This window comes from Pyxicephalus adspersus, chromosome 11 (genome assembly GCF_032062135.1).
Source record: "Pyxicephalus adspersus chromosome 11, UCB_Pads_2.0, whole genome shotgun sequence".
NCBI classification, from domain to species: domain Eukaryota; kingdom Metazoa; phylum Chordata; class Amphibia; order Anura; family Pyxicephalidae; genus Pyxicephalus; species Pyxicephalus adspersus.
In genome coordinates, this window is record NC_092868.1 from 39485378 (window position 1) to 39492323 (window position 6946).

A 6946-nucleotide genomic window follows, 5' to 3' on the forward strand; every position below is an offset into this window, starting at 1 on the left:
CCCCCCATATACAAAGCATGGGGCAGTGATAATACCCCCCCATATACTTTTCATGAGCCACTATAGGTCATTAATCCTAGACTGACATTCCTGTTTGTCATTGGGTCAGCCCTGATGATCATGAACTTATTTCCTTGGTATATAGAAACTGCTACAATATATACAATGAAAACATTGCAAGTGAACACAGATTAATAAATATTGTGAAGTTTGTAAACATCTGGGTGAGCAGCAATGCAGTTGTGGCTGTCATGCAATCATTCATTCTCCTAGCATTACACTTTATATCAGTGTTTCACAACCAGTTCCTCCAGAAGTTGCCAGTGGTTCATGGAGCAATGAGTAATTTACATTTCACAAGTTAATATAATTATTACTAATGATTTTTGTCTTTCTGTAAGCATGGCATTGTTCCCACTGACACCTCACTAATATATTTTGAGCTGTGGATATAGTAATTATAGAGGGGGTTCCCTAAAATTTGAAAGTTATTTAAGGGTTCCCAATGTTAAAAATCGAGAAATGCTGCTAAATATGTGATTGTCGTTGAAAATGAGGGGAGTAGTTGTGGGCAATGGTGAGATATGGTAGCAGCGTATTACTACAATGCTGGGATCATTCCCTGCTACCATAATGCATCCTCCCATCCGGGGTATTGTTTTACCCTCATTGAAATAAACAGAATAAGAATTTATGCTAAAGGTAAAAACTCGTTTTTTTTATTATTCATGGTATAATTTATTATAAATATATTAGTTTATTAGTCTATTAATATAACTTAACAATCATTACACTAGTACAAACAAAAGTCTATAAAGCAGGGAAGGGATGGCTCCTCGGTGAGGTTTAAATTAATGTTTGTGTCCTTATTATTCGGATTACAAAACCTAAAAAAAAAAATCATCCCTCTGTTTTTGATTTGTCTTTCGGCACAAGTGAGGGTAAATTTCCCACTTCCACACTATTACAAACTTGTTTTTCTTGTTATGTTCCTCTTGGGGAGATTTCCCCTCACCTCCTGTTCTTACAAAAATACTCATCACAGTTGTGGCACCAACAATGACTTCTAATTTGGGGTAGACCATAGCTGAAATTAAAATAAAAAAGAATATTTGCAACATATGTTTTGGGTACTATTAACTTTATTACACACAACCAAAATGTATCATTATTATTTATTCTTAATTTTCCATAAAAACAACATTATATGTAAACATGAAAACATTTTCTTTTAAAAAAAGATACATTTTTTTTCTCCAAAAACTTTAAAATATTTCCTATATTTTCTGTCAACAGAGGTCCCCATCCCCCCAGGTACAGGTTCAGAGGTTGGGGCACACTTGGTCCCCATTGCGACCCCCTGTACCTGAAAGTAAAACTGATCGTCAAAGACAATTACATTTTTCGTCATTATGTATCTTAGGATATCTATTATAAAAAGAGCCTGTTCCCAGGAGGCCATACCTTTTTTATCAATGAAATTTTTTCATGTGGTATACTCAAGTACAAATGTCTATTGCCACTAGCATTGCATTTTTTTGTATTTATATAATCAATGATTCTTACTATATCTAAAGTATCCTTTACGTTTGAAGGCAGGCTATACACATGCTCTCTTAGTTTCTTAGTACGCTGTTCCGATTAAATGGTTAAATTCATCATAAAAACATTTTACTTCGTTTTTATTAATCTTTTAATTAGGAAACTGGAGGTCATTGGTGGCATTGGTATCTCTTAAGAAGTAAATGTTTGTATATTTTTCTTATATAAAATTAATTTATGCAGTAAAATGTATCGTGCACGCAACTTTAGCTCCATCTGTCACTCAAAACCTGAGACCAGGTATTCATTGTACTCATTACTTAGCACAACCTATACCTACCCTTTCTATACATACTTCATCCCCTACATTCAGTTACTTCCATGTGTTTATTCTCATTACCTCATATAATTATATACAGATATATACCTACCTGGGATATTCTGTCTTTCTCCAACATTGATGACCCACTTAGAGAGACCATTCATTCGGGATTATGTGAGTTACTTTATTCAGATATTTCATTCCAGTTATATGCAATGTACGACTACACATTCCCGCTAAATTAGGAATCTTTTACAACATGGTACAGTTGTTTGAATATATATGTAGACTATTATTGAAACCACCTATTACTTATTACTTATGCTAGTTCAGTCCACTATGGACAATAATATGTGTAATATGTTTTTATAAGGATATTATGGGAAATATCATTTGGTACTACTTTTGGTTTTATGTCGTGTTCTAAGGTAATACTATTATATGCCTTTTGCTGTATATTGTATTCTAATGAAATGAAATACTTTGAAATATGAGGGGGTGCTGAGAAGTTCCTGGCTTTGCCCTCTTCCAGATAAAATAGAAAAATGAGTGTGGGGGCATATGAGAGCTTAAAATCTTAGTATGTAACTGTGCAATTATCAGGACTTTGTGATTCTTAAAGTTTGTGATTCCTTTAGTGAGAAGCTGTGATGGCAGAGGCATAAGCAAGTTTCACGTCGTTGGAGTTATGGGCCGTCATGAAGTTTTTGTTTCTCGAGGTGTCACAAACATTGGCGGAGAAGTGTCCTTCCTACAGCACGGTCAAAACCTGGATATCTCGTTTCAAGACTGGGCATTTCACCCTTGAAGATACGACCCACAGTGGGCGCCCCCCAACCTCAACTGACCCGGAAACCTGTGATGTCCATGAGCTGATTATTGAGGACAGGCGAATGTCCGCAAAAAAGATAGCCCAGATACTTGACATCCCACGAAAGTGTGTTGGGTTTGTTATCGCCACTATCCTAGACATGCGCAAACTTTCAGCAAAATGAGTACCGAAATGTTTAAACAGTGATCAGAAGAAGGAACGAGTTGAAGCATCCAATGCCGTTTTTACCCATTTTGAAGCTGCACAGGACTTTTTGGCTAGGTTAGTTACTGAGGATGAAACCTGGCTCCACATGTATGATCCTGGAACAGTCAAAGGAATGACCCCACAGCGCACCCCCCCTTGACCGAAGAAGTTCCAAACCCAGAATTCGGCAAAAAACGTCATGGCGTCTGTTTTCTGGGACGAAGACAGTATTCTACCTACCTCAGGGCTTTAGTATCACCGGACAGTTTTATGCCAACCTTCCAGACCAGTTGTGGCTGCCAAATTGAACACTTTGGGTTTCCAATTGGTCCACCATACTTGGTCCAGCAACTACGCTGTACCAAGTGCATCAGTCTCAGGGGGGAATATGTTGAATAAATGTGTTATTTCATATATCTGGCTCTCTACTTTATGGGCAAAGCCAGGAACTTATTAGCACCCCCTCCTTTTCGTAGACCTTAATACTTGTAACTATAAACGCACACCCATCCCTGAAGAAGTCTATGACAAGTGAAACGCGTCGGGTTTTCCAGGTGTGCGTGAACCCCTTTTTTGCTTTGGGTCTCTGCAGCCCTGCCATATATGATGACAATAATATATTACGTAGGTGACCTATGTCTAGTTTTATTCTTATTGATTGACTATTGGACCCTGGATATGAAGGTCCTGGCATAACTACTCTGTACATTATTGTCTTATTGTATTGTGAAAAATTTACAATAAAAAATTATGTCTAAAAAAAAACAAAAAACTTTTTTGTTAATTTGTTTTTTGTCTCTTTATTTATTTGTATTTAGAATAATATATGGATCATTTAAGATTTGTTCTTCTGATAAAGCTGTAATAGGCAACACGCATCAAGAGCTAAACTTTATTTAATGAAAGAGGATTGTCAAAAAACTTTGTAAAAATAAGAAAAAGTTTTTAGAGAAAAAAAAGATTTTCTCTATTTTTTAAAAAAATGTTTTGATGTTTACATATAATATTGTTATTTTTATGGAAAAACTTCACACTTATGTAATGTTATATAGGCTCTGATTTATTAAAGCTCTCCAAGGCTGGAGAGGATACACTGAGTGATCCAGCAAACCTAGAATAGATTTCCTAAAAGTCATTAGCTATTTGTTATCAAACGTTTGCAATGTGGACCAGATCCATTCCAGTTTTGTTGGATCACTCAGCTTCACAGATGAAAGTGTATCCTCTAGCCTTGGAGAGCTTTAATAAATCAGGCCATAGAGAGGAGTATCAGGCTTTGTGCTCCGTGAAAAGATGGAAATACTTTGGCTCAGGGATTTATTTGTACTTTACATTTTTCCTTTAGCTGTTTTTTTATTTTTTTATTTTGATTCCTCTTAGATATTGTTCTTATAAATAATTCAATCCCACTTGTTCATAATAATCATTCATATCAGAATATATAAAATGTGAGCTTTTCATATAAAATTCTGTATTTTTTAATTGCATTCAGAGCTAGATTCCTACTAGGCACATTGGCAGCACTGTATCCTGGGCACTGGAAACCTCACCATCCTGAGATCCCCATCTTTGTAATACCTACCCTCCATATCTGATCACATGATCACAACCCCTTTATTTAGAGTGCCCTTTCTGACTGCAAACAGGAGATATCACCGTCAGGTCATGGAAGCGGAAGATAAGATGTCACTGGTGGATGGACAGCGGGAACTCTGCACCCATCACCAATATGGCATCCTTGTAATTTGTATCCAAAAGAAGTTATCTAGATAAAGCATCTCACGCATAGCTCATGACGTCGGTTTTCTCTAGGATCCATCATCAATTCTTGAATGGAGTATTAAAGTGTAATGTTATTCAATGTATAGCAATGTCTTCTGTTATTTTGGATCATTCTGCTAAACATCCTAAAGAAATACTTTAAGCCTGGGGCTTGACATTAGAATTTGGAAAGGAGAAGTTCTATTTGAACAGTGAAGAACAGTTTATATTTGAAAAGAAAGTTAATTTAATGTGCCGTACTTCATGGTGTTTGCACACATGATTTTATGCCGGTAGGGTTATTGTATGACCAATTCTCAGCTTTGTTCACCAACCAGGGTTCCTCCAGAGGTTGCTTGGGGTTCCTTGAACAATTTGTGCCTCTCAGGTCAGTTTAAGTGACACCCATGATCTATTTGGCTATCTATAAGGGCTATATTCTTCCCACTCACAAACAATGTAGGAGACATTCTTCCCACTGACCACCACACTAATGTACCGTGAGCTGTGGATATATTAATTATAGGAGGGGTTCCCGGAAGACCTGAAATTTATTCCCCACCTATGTAAAAATTATTGAGAAAGGCTGCTCTATACTGCACATCACATACAGTTAGGTCCATAAATATTTGGCAGAGACAACTTTTTTCTAATTTTGGTTCTGTATATTACCACAATTATTAAAAAAAAAAAAAACAACTCAGACTTTCAGCTTTAATTCAGTGAATTGAACAAAGGATTGTATAAAAATGTCAGGAACTAAAACCTTTTTTAACACAATCACTTCATTTCAGGGGCTCAAAAGTAATTGGACAATTGACTCATATGGTGAATATTCGATTACTGCCATTGAAACACATAGACCTGGAAGATTCTGATTCCTGCTTTGTTTTAGTATTGTGGTTATTCAGCAGTGGTTATGTGTCTGCAGAATCTGGGTAGCACAGCATGAAATACACAACAGGTCGCAGGTACACTGGCCCGCACACTCAGTTCTGTAAAAGCAGCTTTAAGGAAATCATGGCGACAGCTTGTGTAGGTGGGACCTGACCTAGATATTCATGTAGAAAGAATCTCTGCCATGTGACACGGACAGGTAGATTTTTACAGACGTGTTCATTTTAGATATTTTTAGCTATCTGTGGAATCTGAAAGAAAAACTGTTACAAGTTGTACAGCAGATATGTTACATGTGATCACAGGTGTAATGACATGCTAAGCGTGGGACCTACTGTGGTATTTTTATTTTTAAAGCTGAACTGCAGGCTGATATAAAAGACAAAAATGAATGCTGCTTTGTATTTAATTCCAGCTCCCTAAAGTGAAAAAGTCAGTAAAATCATAAATCTTGTTTACCTTCACTTCTGCAGAGCCCCCAAACCTTCCACACATGGCTTCTCTTCAGTTCCTGGATCTTTCTACGTCTCAGTCCAGAGAATGCCACCATGTTCTTCTGGCTTCTACCTACATCCCCTGATCTTGCACTGCGCATGCGGACGATCAAGTATTGTATTGTGAAAAAAGCAAGCTATTTTTTTTATTATACAAAGTAAATATTTTGGTGAAAAGTCTGCTCTAAATGTTTTGCACAGGTACCCAAATTGTCAAACTTTTACAGATCCTGAGATCAGACTGAAGAAGCAGCACAAGGAGCGGTCAGTTGAGTTGCAGTGCAATGAACATACTGTTAGTAGAAAAGAGCAGACCAAGAGATGATAATAATATTAATAAACAGGATTTATATAGCGCCAACATATTACGCAGCGCTGTACATTAAATAGGGATTGCAAATGACAGACAGTGACACAGGAGGAGGAGAGGACCCTGCCCAGAGGAGCTTACAATCTAAGGGGTGGGAAATGTAAGTATTCCTCAGTCTGCTGCTATATTTTCCTTTCACTGTCCAGTCACGGGCTGGGGAAGGGACAAAACCCATACGTGTTAATGAAGTGCAGCAGACGCAGTGCTGTGTAGCACAGCTTTATAAACCTCAGGATTGGATAGATGGATACACACATACTAACCATTTGCATGTAAAATAATTCCCTATTATGTATCTGTGTATTTAACTGTTTGCCAAGAGTTTAACTTTAAAAAAATCTTTTTTTTGTTTGTTTTTGTGTAACTGCAGTGATTTGAATAATTGAACTGTTTAATATTAATAATATCTCTGGCATTCCACTAACCCGACTCTCTCCTCTACAATCTATTATGAATGCTGCAGCCAGACTCATCCACCCTTCCCTCCGCTCCTCTTCCGCTACATCTCTTTGTAGTTCTCTCCATTGGCTTCCATTTCACCT

General features: G+C 37.0%; 1 long non-coding RNA gene across 2 annotated transcripts in view; it reads left to right on the top strand.

The window, feature by feature from the left end:
* The window catches only part of LOC140340946 (uncharacterized), a 66961-nt gene that overhangs the window by 339 nt on the left and 59676 nt on the right, over window positions 1–6946 (top strand). The window contains exon 1 of one of the 2 annotated variants that reach the window (XR_011922768.1): window positions 1959–2038. The exons of the other annotated variant lie outside the window; for it this stretch is intronic. This is a non-coding gene — a long non-coding RNA (uncharacterized lncRNA). Of the gene's footprint in view, window positions 1–1958; window positions 2039–6946 lie in introns of those variants that run through there. 2 annotated transcript variants of the gene reach the window in all.